Source organism: Gorilla gorilla, chromosome 9, assembly GCF_029281585.2.
Source record: "Gorilla gorilla gorilla isolate KB3781 chromosome 9, NHGRI_mGorGor1-v2.1_pri, whole genome shotgun sequence".
In the NCBI taxonomy this organism is placed as follows: Eukaryota; Metazoa; Chordata; class Mammalia; order Primates; family Hominidae; genus Gorilla; species Gorilla gorilla.
Window position 1 is genome coordinate 74311946 of NC_073233.2, and position 14414 is coordinate 74326359.

The 14414-nt window shown below is 45.4% G+C and overlaps 1 non-coding gene across 1 annotated transcript; it reads left to right on the forward strand.

Moving 5' to 3' along the window:
• Positions 1-837: 837 nt before the first annotated feature.
• On the forward strand, positions 838-1001 carry LOC115936415 (U1 spliceosomal RNA). The gene has a single exon (XR_004071900.1). It is a non-coding gene; the product is annotated as a U1 spliceosomal RNA (small nuclear RNA).
• The last annotated feature ends 13413 nt before the right edge of the window (positions 1002-14414 follow it).

Below are 14414 nucleotides of genomic sequence, written 5' to 3' on the forward strand. Positions count from 1 at the left end.
TCAGGAGATCGAGACCATCCTGGCTAACATAGTGAAACCCTGTCTCTACTAAAAATACAAAAAAATTAGCCGCACTTGGTGGCATGAGCCCGTATTCCCAGCTACTCAGGAGGCTGAGGCAGGAGAATCGCTTGAACCCGGGAGGCTGAGGTTACAGCGAGCCGAGATCACGCCACTGCACTTCAGCTTGGGCGACAGAGCGAGACTCCGTCTCAAAAAAAAAAAAAACAAAAATAAAAACTTTAGCTCTTTAAAATACACTGTTATGAATATAAAAAGACAAGCCACAGACTGGGAGAAAATATTTGCAAAACATATATCTGACAAAGGACTTGGACCTAGAATATATTAAAATAACTCATATAACTCAGTAATAATAATTCAGACAACCTCATTTTTAAATGGAGATGATTGGCTGGGTGCGGTGGCTCATACCTGTAATCCCAGCATTTTGGGAGGCTGAGGCTGGTGGAACACTTGAGGTCAGGAGCTCGAGACCAGCCTGGCCAGCAGGGTGAAACCCCGTCTCTGCTAAAAATACAAAAAATTAGCAGGGTGTGGTGGTGCGCGCCTGTAGTCCCAGCTATTTGGGAGGCTGAGGCAGGAGAATCACTTGAACCTGGGAGGCGGAGGTTTCAGTGAGCTAAGATCACACCACTGCACTCCAGCCTGGGTGACAGAGTGAGACTCTGTCTCAAAAAACAAAACAAAACAACAACAAAAAAACGAGATGATGTGAACGGACACCATACCAAGGAAGGTATATAGATGATAAGTTAGCAAATAAAATATGCTCAATGTCATTGGTTATTAGAGAAATGCAAATTTAAACCACAATGACTTACCTGGCAGGGGAGATGCCATGATCACGTAGGTGGTTTTCCCAGGGTGAGGCGCATCCATTGCACTCCAGGTGTGCTAACCCTTGCAATTTCCCTCAACATGGGAAACTCAACTGCGTTGTTTGTGGCAGTGGGGGACTGCATTTGCGCTTTCTCCTGTGTCAACTTTCTTTTTTTTCTTTTCTTTACTTTACTTTTTTTTTTTTTTTTTTTTGAGATGGAGACTTGTCCTGTCGCCCAGGGTGGAATGCAGTGATGCGATCTCGGCTCACTGCAACCTCCACCTCCCAGGTTCAAGCGATTCTCCTGCCTCAGTCTCCTGAGTAGGTGGGATTACAGGTGCGCACCACCACACCTGGCTAATTTTTTGTATCTTTAGTAGAGACAGGGTTTCACCACATTGGCCAGGCTGATCTCGAACTCCTGACCTCGTGATCCACCTGCCTCAGCCTCCCAAAGTGCCAGGATTACAGGCGGGAGCCACCATGCCTGGCTTACTGTGTCAATTTTCTTTTTTTAAAGAACGCAATGAACTACCACTTACTCACCTATTAGAATGACTAAAATTAAAAAGACTGACTATACTGAGTGTTGGCTATGAAGGAGAAACTAGAGCTCTTATACTCTGTTGATGAGAATATAAAGTGGTACATTTTGGAAAAACAATTTGGCAGTTTCTGAAAAAATTAAGCACATACTACAACATGACTCAGCATTTCACTTCTAGGTACAGTTCCAAAGAAATTAAAGCATAGGTCCAAATAAGGACTTGTACAAAAATATTCATAGTAGTTTTATTTGTGATGGCACAAAACTGGAAACAACCCAATGTCCATAAATAGGTTAAGGGATAAACAAATCACAGGAATACTTTTCACAATTTAAAAGCAATGATGCCGGGCACAGTGGCTCATGCCTGTAATGCTAGCACTTTGGGAGGCCCAGGTGGGCAGATCATTTGAGCCCAGGAGTTCGAGACCAGCCTGGGCAATATGGCAAAACCCCATCTCTACTAAAATTACAAAAATTAGCTGGGCATGGTGGTAGGTGCCGGTAATCTCAGCTACTCGGGAGGCTGAGGCATAAGAATCGCTTCAGCCCAGGAGGCAGAGGTTGCAGTGAGCTGAGATTGTGCCGCTGTGCTCCACCCTGGGTGATAGAGTGAAACTGTCTAAAACATAAATAAATAAAAGTAATGAACTATTGATACATACACAGCATGGGTGGATCGTGAAATAATAATGCTGAAAGAAGCAGATTCCCCCCTCAAAAAAAATAGTATGCATTGTATAATCCAGTTCATATAAAATCCTAGAAAATGCAAAATAATCTATAGTGACAAAAGGCAGGTGAGTGGTTGCTTAGAGATAGGGCTGGACAGGGGGTAGACAAAGGATTACAAACAGTCAAGAGGAGGCTGGGCATGGTGGTTCATGCCTGTGATTCCAGCAGTTTGGGAGGTAGAGGCAGGAGGCTTGTTTGAGGCCAGGAGTTTGAGACCACCCTAAGCAACATAGTGAGACCCCTCTCTACGAAAAGTAAAACAATTAGCTGGGTGTGGTGGTGCACGCCTGTGGTCCCAGCTATTTGGGAGGCTGTGGTTGGAGGATCACTTGAGCTTGGGAGTTTGAGGCTCAGTGACCTTTAATTGCACCACTCCACTCCAGCCCGATAGAGGGAGCAAGACCCTGTCTCAAAAAAAAAAAAAAAAAAGTCAAGAGGAAACTTTTGAAGGTAATGGATATGTTCATTATCTTCATTGTGGTTACAGTTTCATGGGTATACACATACGTCAAAACTTATCAAATTGTACTATTTATTTATTTATTGAGACAGAGTCTGACTCTGTTGCCCATGCTGGAGTACAGTGGCACGATCTCGGCTCACTGCAACCTCCGCCTCCCAGGTTCAAGTGATTCTCCTGCCTCAGCCTCCTGAGTAGCTGGGTTCACAGGTGCACACCACCATGCTCGGCTAATTTTTGTAATTTTTTTTTTTTTTTTTTTTAGTAGAGATGGGGGTTTCGCCATGTTGGCCAGGCTGGTCTTGAACTCCTGACCTCAGGTGATCTGCCCACCTCGGCCTCCCAAAGTGCTGGGATTACAGGCGTGAGCCACCACACCTGGCCAAATTGTATACTTTAAATATGTGTAGCTTATTATTCACGTGAATTAATACTATCAGTAGGTAGGGACTGGGCATGAAGAAAACTGGTATCCCCTGGTAAGGTCATTATATACTTCAATTGGCATATAATTTGAAGGTGCAGGATACTTGGAGTTATCTGATTCCTTTTAAAGTTGTCATTTGAATTCTTGAGGTTTCCAGACTTTCCCATCAATGCCCTAGATTTCACAGAAAAGACTTGGAAATAGTATGAATTTAACTTATTTGTTAATTATACCTTTGATTTGCAGCTGCAGCAGCCCTGTGGTTAGAGGGGTAAGAAATTCTCATACGGCAGGCATGCGAAGTACTTGGTGCTCTGTGTCTTGAGCCAAACATTTAATGACCTGAGCTTTTCTTTATTTTTTTTTGAGATGGAGTCTCACTCTGTTGCCAGGCTGGAGTGCAGTGGCGTGATCTTGGCTCACTGCAACTTCTGCCTCCCGGTTTCAAGCGATTCTCCTGCCTCAGCCTCCCGAGTAGCTGGGACTACAGGTACGTGCCACCACGCCCAGCTAATTTTTGTATTTTTAGTAGAGACGGGGTTTCGCCATGTTGGCCAGGCTGGTCTTGATCTCTTGATCTCTTGATCTTGTGATCTGCCCCCCTAGGCCTTCCAAAGTGCTGAGATTACAGGTGTGAGCCACCGTGCCTGGCCAGAGCTTTTCATTTTCTTTAAACTCTCCAGGGTAGTTAAAAGCATCAGCTGCTCCTCAAAAGATATTTATTAATTGCAAAGAGAAACGTAGTTATTTTGCAGTGGAGGAACTCAGAGCAAACACTGCCTTAACCAAGCACTCAAGGTTAAAATCACCAGTTTAAAGGCCAGGCGTGGTGGTGGATGCCTGTGGTCCCTGCTATTTAGGAGGCTGAGGTGGGAGGATTGCCTGAGCCTGGGAGGTCGAGGCTGCAATGAGCCTAGATTGTGCCACTGTACTCCAGCCTGGGCAACAGAGTAAGACCCTATCTCAAAAAAAAAAAAAAAAGTTTGTTAAGTCACTAAGTTTGTGGTAATTTGTTACAGCCAACCTTATGGTTTACAGTGTGGCCCAGACTGAGAAAAGGTTCTCCAGCCAAACCAGGCTGCAGTCTAAGCAATCCTCTTCTTGGCTCTTATTACTCTGTGGAGCCAATGACACCAGATGGAGAAACTGTATGGAGCCCAGGGAAAGGCTGTATGGGAGAATTGGAGCACGTGCCCTGTGTTTTGTTGGTTTTATTTGGTTTTGGTGGGGTTTTTTTGTTTTATTTTTTTTTCTTTCTTCTTTTTTTTTTTTTTTTTTGAGAGAGTCTCACTCTGTTGCCCAGGCTGGAGTGCAATGGCCTGATCTCAGCTCACTGCAACCTCCGCCTCCTGGATTCAAGAGATTCTCCTGCCTCAACCTCCCAAGTAGCTGAGATTACAGGTGCCTGCCACCACGCCCAGCTAATTTTTGTATTTTAGTAGAGACGAGGTTTCACCATGTTGGTCAGGCTGGTTTCGAACTCCTGACCTCAAAAGATCTTCATGCCTCGGCCTCCCAAAGTGCTGGAATTACAGGTGTGAGCAACCGTGCCTGGCCTGTTTTTTGTTTTTTGTTTTTTGTTTTGTTTTGTTTTGTTTTGTTTTTGTTTTTGAGACAAGATTTCACTCTGTCACCCAGGCTGGAGTGCAGTGGCACATCATAGTTCACTGTAGCCTCAACCTCCTGGGCTCCAGCAATCCTCCAGCCCAAAGCTCCTGAGTGGCTGGGACTCCGTGTACACGCTGCCACACCTGGTTAATTTTTAAATTTTTTGTGGAGATGAGTTCTCACTGTGTTGCTCAGGCTGGTCTTGAACGCCTGGGCTCAAGCGATCCTCCCACCTTGTCCTTCCAAAGTGCTAGGATTCTAGGTGTGAATCACTGTGACTGGACTCCCTGTCTTTTTTTTTTTTTTGAGACAGAGTCTCACTCTGTTGCCCAGACTGGAGTTCAGTGGCACAATCTCAGCTTGCTGCAACCTCCGCCTCCTGGGTTCAAGCAATTCTCCTGCCTCAGCTTCCTAAGTAGCTGGGATTACAGGCGCCCACCACCACACCCGGCTAATTTTTGTATTTTAGTTCAGACAGGGTTTCACCATGTTGATCAGGCTGGTTTTGAACTCCCGACCTCAAGTGATCCACCTGCCTCGGCCTCACAAACTGCTGGGATTACAGGCGTGAGCCACCATGCCTGGCCGTTAAACTTTTTATTTTGGGATAATTGTGGATGTACATGCAGTTCAAAGAAATAATACAGAGCAATCCTTTACCCAGTTTTCCCCATTGATAATATCTTGCAAAACTGTAGTACAATATTGGCCGGGCATGGTGGCTCACACCTGTAATCCCAGAGCTTCGAGAGGCCGAGGCCGGGCGCTGTGGCTCATGCCTGTAATCCACAGCTTTGAGAGGCCGAGGCTGGGCGCAGTGGCTCACGCCTGTAATCCCAGCACTTTGAGAGGCCGAAGCCGGCCGTGGTGGCTCACGCCTGTAATCCCAGCACTTTGAGAGGCCGAGGCCGGGGGCGGTGCCTCACGCCTGTAATCCCAGAGCTTTAAGAGGCCGAGGCAGGTGGATCATGAGGTCGGGAGATCGAGACCAGCCTGGCCAACATGGTGAAACCCTGTCTCCACTAAAAATACAAAATTTAGCCTGGCATGGTGGCGCGCGCCTATAGTCCCAGTAGCTACTCTGGAGGCTGAGGCAGGAGAATTGCTTGAACCCAGGAGGCGGAGGCTGCAGTGAGACAAGATCGCGTCACTGCACTCCGAGCCTGGGCGACAGAGCGAGACGCTGTCTCAAAAACAAAACAAAACAAAAACTATAGTAAAATATCACTACCAGGATATTGACATTGACACAGTCAAGATACAGAACACTGCTATCACTTCAAGATCCCCCATGCTGCCCATTATGGTCATACTCACTTTCTTTCCCCATTCCCCTCTCCTTCCCCACATCCTCAACCCCTGGCAATCACTAATCAGTTTTCCATTTCTATAACTTTGTCATTTCAAGAATATTATATAAAAGGAATCATAGGCTAGGTGTGGTGGCTCACGCCTGTAATCCCAGCACTTTGGGAGGCCGAGGTGGGCGGATTACCTCAGGTCAGGAGCTCAAGACCAGCCTGGCCAACATGGAGAAACCCCATCTGTACTAAAAATACAAAAATTAGCCTGGCATGGTGGCGTGTACCTGTAGTCCCAGCTATTAAGGAGGTCAAGGCAGGAGAATCACTTGAATCTGGGAGGTGAAGGTTGCAGTGAGCCAAGAGCCAAGATCAAGCCACTACACTCCGGCCTCAGCAACAGAGCAAGACTCTGTCTCAAGAAAAAAAGAAAAAAAAGGAATCATACAGTATTCAACATTTTGGGATCGGCCTTTTTCACTTAGCAGCATCCACTGCAGGTTCATTTAGGTTGTTCTGTGTGTCAGAAATTCATTCAGTTTTTTTCTTTTTTTTGAGACGGAGTCTCGCTCTGTCGCCCAGGCTGGAGTGTAGTGGTGCCATCTCGGCTCACTGCAATCTCTGTTTTCCAGGTTCAAGTATTCTCCTGCCTCAGCCTCCTGAGTAGCTGGGATTACGGGCACGCACCACCATGCCCAGCTAAGTTTTGTATTTTTATTTGTTTATTTTTATTTTATTTTATTTTTTGAGTAGGAGTTTCACTCTTGTTGGCCAGGCTGGAGTGCAATGGTGCGATCTCGGCTCACCACAACATCCACCTCCCAGGTTCAAGCGATTCTCCTGCCTCAGCCTTCTGAGTAGCTGGGATTACAGGCATGCGCCACCATGCCCTGCTAATTTTGTATTTTTAGTAGAGACAGGGTTTCTCCATGTTGGTCAGGCTGGTCTTGAACTCCTGACCTCAGGTGATCCACCTGCTTCGGCCTCCCAAAGTGCTGGGATTACATGCGTGAGCCGCCGCGCCCGGCCTAAGTTTTGTATTTTTAGTAGAAACGAGGTTTCACCATGTTAGCCAGGCTGGTCTCGAACTCCTGACCTCAGGTGACCCACCTGCTTCGGCCTCCCAAAGTGCTGGGATTACAGGCGTGAGCCACCATGCCTGGCCAAGTTCATTCACTTTTATTGCTAGCACTCTTCCGTGGTATTGATTGTTTAACAGGCTATATAACCATTTGCCTGTTGGACAACATTTGGGTTGTTTCCAGTTTTGAGCTATTCCAAATAAATCTGCTGCAAACATTCCTGTACAGGTTTTCATGTGGACATGAGTTTTCATAATGCCCAGGAGTGCAGTTGCTGGGTTGTCTGGTAGATGCATGTTTAACTTTTCAAGAATTGGCAGGCCAGACACGGTGGCTCACGCCTGTAATCCCAGCACCTTGGGAGGCTGAGGCAGGTGGATCACGAGGTCAGGAGTTCGAGACTAGCCTGGCCAATATGGTGAAACCCCATCTCAATTAAAAATACAAAAATTAGCCGGATGTGGTGATGGGCACCTGTAATCCCAGCTACTCAGGAGGCTGAGGCAGAAGAGTCACTTGTACTCGGGAGGTGGAGGTTGCAGTGAGCCGAGATCGTGCCACTGCACTCCAGCCTGGGGGACAGAGCGAAATTCCATCTCAAAAATAAATAAATAAATAAATAAATAAATAAATAAATAAGTAATAAAAAAGAATTGGCCAAACTCTTTTCCAGAATGGCTGCACCATTTTACATTCCCACCGGCAATGTGTGTGACCCAGTTTCTCTGTAACCTTGCTAGCATTTGGTGTTGTCTGTGATCCATTTAGAGTTAATTCCTGCATTAGATTGTGAAACCTAGCTTGTGATTTTATTTCTTTGCCTATGTATGTACAATTGCTGCAATGCTACTTGCTGAAAAGGCTGTCTTTCCTCCACTGAGGAGGCTTTGTCTAAAATCATTGGGCGTATTTGTGCAGGTGTATTTCTGGGTTCTCTTTTCATTTGATTGATCTAGGTGTCCATCCCTCTGCTGACACCACACACAGTCTTGATGACTCTAGCTATATAATAAGTCTTTAATTCTTAGAGTAATTCCACTAACTTATTCTTTTTTTCAAAATTATTTTAGCTATTCTAGTTATTTTGCCTTTTCATATACATTTTAGAATAATCTTGTCTATACCTATAAAAAATCCTGCAGGGTTGTGATAGGAGTTGAATTAAATCTATATATCAACTTGGAGAGAATTGACATCTTTATTATGCTATCTTCCAATCCATGAACACACTATGGCTCTCCATTTATTTAGATTTTCTTTGACTTCTTTCATGAGCATTTTGTAATTTTCAGCCTACAATTCCTTTACATATTTTCTTAGATTTACACCTAAGTATTTCCTTTCTATTTTAAGCAATTGTAAATGACATTATATGGCCAGGAACGGTGGCTAAAGCCTGTAATCCCAGCACTTTGGGAGGCCGAGGTAGGCAGATGACTTGAGGCCAGGATTTCAAGACCAGCCTGGCCAACATAGCGAAACCCCATTTCTACTAAAAATGCAAAAAAAAAAAAACCTTAGCTGGGTGTGGTGGTGCATCCATCTCTGTAATCCCAGCTACTTGGGAGGCTGAAGCACGCGAATCACTTGAATCCGAGAAGCAGAGTTTACAGTGAGCCAAAATTGCGCCACTGCACTCCAGGCTAGGCGGCAGAACGAGACTCTATCTCAAAAACCAAATAAATAAATAAAGCAAATAACATCATATTTTTAATGTCTGTGTCCATGTGATTATTGCTAGTACATAGAAATACAATTGATTTTTGTATGTTGAGCTTACATCCTACAATCTTTTTTTTTTTTGAGATGGAGTGTTGCTCTGTCGCCCAGGCTGGAGTGCAGTGGCGCAATCTTGGCTCACTGCAAGCTCCGCCTCCCGGGTTCACGCCATTCTCCTGCCTCACCCTCCTGAGTAGCTGGAACTACAGGCCCCAGTCACCACGCCCAGCTAATTTTTTTGTATTTTTAGTAGAGACAGGGTTTCACTGTGTTAGCCAGGATGGTCTCTACCTCCTGTCCTCGTGATCTGCCCGCCTCGGCCTCCCAAAGTGCTGGGATTACAGGTGTGAGCGACTGCACCTAACTTTTTTTTTTTTTTTTTAAATAAACACAGGGTTTCACTATGTTGCCCAGGCTAGTCTTGAACTCCTAAGCTCAAGCCATCCACTCACCTCAGCCTCCGAAAGTGCTAGGATTACAGGCGTGAGCCACCACACCCAGCCATATATCCTGCAATTTTGTTACTTATTACTTCTAGAGTTGAGTGGTTTTTTTTGTTGGTTTTGTTGTTGTTGTTGTTTTGTTGTAGTTGTTTTGCTTTGTTTTTGAGACAAAGTCTCGCTCTGTCACCCAGGCTGGAGTGCAGTGGCGCAATCTCGGCTCACTGCAAGCTCCGCCTCCGGGTTCACGCCATTCTCGTGCCTCAGCCTCCCGAGTAGCTGGGACTACAGGAGCCCGCCATCACGCCCGGCTAATTTTTGGTATTTTTAGTAGAGACAGGGTTTCACCTTGTTAGCCAGGATGGTCTCGATCTCCTGACCTCGTGATCCACCCGCCTCGGCCTCCCAAAGTGCTGGGATTACAGGCGTGAGCCACCGCGCCTGGCCGATTCCATGGGATTTTTGTATGTTAATAACCGTGTCATTTGCAAACAGGCAAAGTTTCATTCCTTCTTTCAATCTGTATGCCTTTTATTTCCTTTTCTTGACTTATCTCAGTGGCTAGAACTTCTGGTACTAAATTGAATTAAGATGCTGGAGTACGCCTGTAATCCCAGCTGTTTAGGAGGCTGAGGTGGGAGAATTGCCTAAGCCCAGGAGATCAAGGCTGCAGTGAGCTGTGATTGCACCACTGCACTCCAGCCTTGGGGACAGAGCAAGACTCTGTCTCAAAAAAAAAAAAAAAAAAAAAAAAAAAATTGAATAAAAGCAGGGAGATCTGACAGCCTTGCCTTGTTCCCAATCTTAGAAGCCATTCAATTTTTGCCATTAAGTATAGTGTTAGCTGTCGGGTTTTTGTAGATGCTTTTTATCAAGTTGAGAGAGTTTCCCCTATTCCTATTTTTATGTATTTATTTAAAGATGGAATCTTGCTCTGTCGCCCAGGCTGGAGTGCAGTGGCGCAATCTCAGCTCACTGCAACCTCCACCCCTGGGTTCAAGCGATTCTCCTGCCTCACCCTCCCAAGCAGCTGGGATTATTACAGGCATGCACCACCATGCCCGGCTAATTTTTGTATTTTTAGTAGACACGGGATTTCGCTATGTTGGCCAGGCTGGTTTCAAACTCCTGATCTCAAGTGAGCCACCCGCCTCAGCCTCCCAAAGTAAGGGGATTACAGGTGTGAGCCACCGCACCCGGCCATGCCTGGCTAATTTTTTTGCATTTTTTGTAGAGACAAGGTTTCACCATGTTGCCCAGGCTGGTCTCAAACTCCCAGGCTCAAGTGATCCTCCCACCTTGGCTTCCAAAAGTGCTGGGATTTCAGGCATGAGCCACCGCACCTGGACTGAAATGCAATTTCCATATCAATTGATATGATCATGTGATTTTTTTTCTTTAGCCTGTGTTATGGGCTTATGTGTCCCTCTTCTCCTCTGCCCCAAAATTCATGTATTGAAGTCCTAACCCCCTGTACCTCAGAATATAACCATATTTGGAGATACAATCTTTAAAGAAGTAAAATTAAAATGAGATTATTAGAGTGGTCCCTAATCCATTATGACCAATGTCCTTATAAGGAGAAGAAATTTGACCACAGACACACACAGAGGGAAGATGATGTGAAGATAGAGAGAAGAAGGCCCTCAGAAGGAACCAATCCTGCTGACACCTTGATCTTGGACTTCCAGCCTCTAGAACTGTGAGATATAAATTTCTCACAGTGCTTTCCCCAAGTCTATGGTACTTTGTGGCACCATGCCCCCTTCAGAACACAAGCTGAGATACTCAAAGAACTGAGTTTTGCCTGATCCACCAAGCCATGGCTGGGCTTGCAAAGTTATTCCCCATCCTTAATGAAAGTTGTGCATATGACCTCAAGCTCAAGCATAGCCTAGAAGCCGAAGTGGGTCTAACAAGCAGGGGGCTCCCACTTCCAGTGTCCCCAGACTCTCCCTGCCTGGCCACGTCTCTCTCAACTTACACCCATGGCCTGATGGGGAGTTCTGAGCCCAGCACACAGAGGGTTCTGTGTGACATGGCACCAGCTGGTAGTGGACTGCTATGGCATCACAGCGCACGCATGGGTGTCACTGAAAGACAATGCAAAGAGATATCTCCAAGCAGATAGAGTTTTGAGGGGTACATCTGTCCACTTTGTTTTGAAGGAGAGTAGTTCTGAACTGTGGCTCTACACAAGGGCTGTGAATAACAGTTTAGCTGTTGTGAGAAATATTATTACCTTAGGAGTTAAAAGCTTGGATTTGAGCTGACTGCCTGGGTTGAAGTCCCAGCTTTGCTACTTACTGTCCATGCAACTTTAAGCAAGTGATTAAACTTTCTGTACCCCTATTACCTCTTCTTACCATTTTAAAGAAGGTAATAATACCATCTACCCCATAAAGTTGCTGTGGTGAGGACTGAATTAATATAGGTAAAGTACTTAGCACCTGGAACACAGTAAACACTGTGTAAGTTTATCTGCAATGGATGATGATGGTGATGATGATGCCCAATAGTCAGGGATTTGGAAGGAACAGAGCGAGGATTCATAACAAAAAATTCTGGCAGATTCACAAATGGTTCAAATCCTATAGGGTTGAAAATTTCCCCCACCAGGGAAAGAATGCTGATCAGCATGGTACAGGCTGAAGGCAAAGAGAAGGTGGAGGGGGTTATGAAGAAAGGTAGTTGTAAATATCAACTACAGCCTTAGGCCTGTTGCAGAAATAAAGATTCCAACAGGCATCAAATGCTTTGTCCTTGTCCTATTATGTGACCCTTTTCACTTTTCTTCCCCTCTCCCTTTCCTCTTCTGTTTTATATATGGTGATCCTTCTCAGCCAGGGGTGATTTTGACCTATGGGGGACTGATATGGTTTGGCTCTGTGTCCCTATCCAAATCTCATCTAGAATTGTAATCCCCATGTTTACAGGGAGGGAGGCGATTGGATCATGGGGATGGCTTCCCCCATGCTCTTCTCATGATAGGGAATTCTCACGAGATCTGATGGTTTTAAAACCTGCGCTCTCCTGCACTCTCACCTCTCCCTCCTGCCGCCTTGTGAAGAAGGTGCCTGCTTCACCTTCCACCATGATTGTAAGTTTCCTGAGGCCTCCTCAGACATGCAGAACTGTGAGTCAATTAAACCTCTTTCCTTTTATAAAGTACCCAGTCTCAGGAAGTTCCTTATAGCAGTGTGAAAACGAACTAATACAGGGACCCTTGCCAATTTCTAGAGACATTTTCAATTGCCATGACTTGGGAAAGGGGAGCGCTACTGGCATCTATCAGGTAGAGTAAGGGAGGCTGCTAAATATCCTACAATGCACAGAAAAGTCCCCCACAACAGAGATTATTTGGCCCAAAATGTCAGTGTTCTCAAGGTGGAGAACTGATAGAGAGTACAGATGGTGGTTCATATTTTAAGTCCACAAGTTACAGGATATCAAGATGGAATTGGGATTGAACCAAAGAAGGTTGAATAATACCCGGAAATGGGTGTGATGACTGAGCTACTAATGTTCTCTTTTAAGGAGTGTGATATGGCTTGGATCTGTGTCCCCACCAAATCTCATGTCGGAGGTGGGGCCTGGTGGAGGTGACTGGACCAGGTGGGTGAAGTTTTCATGAATGGGTTAGCGCCGTCCCCTCCATGTTGTTCTCTTGTGATAGTAAGTGAGTGAGATCTGGTTGTTTAAAAGTGTGTAGTGCCTCTTCCTGCTCTCTCTTCCTCCTGCTCCGGTCCTGTGAAGATGCCTGATCCCACTTTGCCTTCCACCATGATTGTAAGTTCCCTGAGGCCTCCGCAGAAGCAGATGCTGCCATACTTCCTGTACAGCCTTCGGAAGCATGAGCCGATTAATCCTATTTTCTTATCATTTACCCAGTCTCAGTTATTCCTTTATAGCAGTACAAGAACAGACTAATACAGAGTGACTTAGTACTTTTATCTTTGTATGAGAAAGAGAGAGTTTTTGTGTTGGGGCTGGGTGGTGGTTGATGTCATTGTTTGGATGTTTGAGGATGAGGACACAAATGAATGTTGAGTGTCTGAAAGGGTGGGATTCGGCAGGCGTGATAAATTGGTTAACTCATGATCTCTCCCAATCTCTTTCCAGTGTGCTTTCCTGTTCTTCAGAGTCTACAAAGAGAAACACTCTGTTTCCCAGACTTGCTTACAGCAAGGGATCTGGGTGTGACTTAGATCCCGCCAGCCAGAGGCACTCCCGTGAGATGGGCAGCAGTGTGGGAGGCATCTGTCCTGCCGTGCAATGCTCAGGCACAACCAGTTTTGGAGCCAACAGTCCTGACATTGACTTTCTATCCCTCAGACGCCAGCCAAGGCAGTGCGTTCCTGGAATCAACGCTCTCAATAGCAGCTGCCCAATCCTTGGCCAAAGTGATGTCACTCAGAGCCAGCGGTTAGGACAGAGGATTCTCCAGCCTCAGATTGCGGCAGAGTTCGCAGTACCCCGGGGTGGGCTGATTCTGCAGGGTTGTTTTTTATGTCATTTCTGAAAGTCCAATTAATAGCCCATTTCTCCAGCTCTTCCAATTATTTTATAAACACTAAAACCCTATATAGAATCCCTTAATGCTTAAAATGGTAAGAGTGGTTTCTGCAATAGAACCCTGATCGATACAGCAATAAATAGTATCCACAATGACTTATCAATAAGGAAAAGGAAAAAGAGAGAGAAAATTAAGTAAAAGACATGAATATTCCAGAGGGAAAAAATAAGAATGTTCTATAAACTTGAAAAGATGTTCAACCCCATCAGTATTAAGGGCAACCACAATGAGATACATTTTCACATCCACCAGATCAACAGTTTTGATGATGCCCCTAAGTAGTCCTGAAGCAGTGCCTCCCAACCTCTCTCACCTAATGGTGCACAGAGAAAGCCATAGAATGTTATCAGCACAGGCTGGGCGCTGTGGCTCACACCTGTAATCCTGGCACTTTGGGAGGCCGAGGTGGGGGGATCACTTGAGGTCAGGAGTTTGAGACCAGCCTGGCCAACATGGTGAAACCCCATCTCTACTAAAAACACAAAAATTGGCCAGGTATAGTGGTAGGCACCTGTAATCCAGCTATTTGGGAGGCTGAGACAGGAGAATCGCTTGAATTTAGGAGGTGGGGGTTGTAGTGATCTGAGATTGCACCACTGCACTCCAGCCTGGGTGACAGACTGAGACATCATCTGAAAAAAAAAAAAGAAAAAAGAAAATACAAGCCAGTAAGAA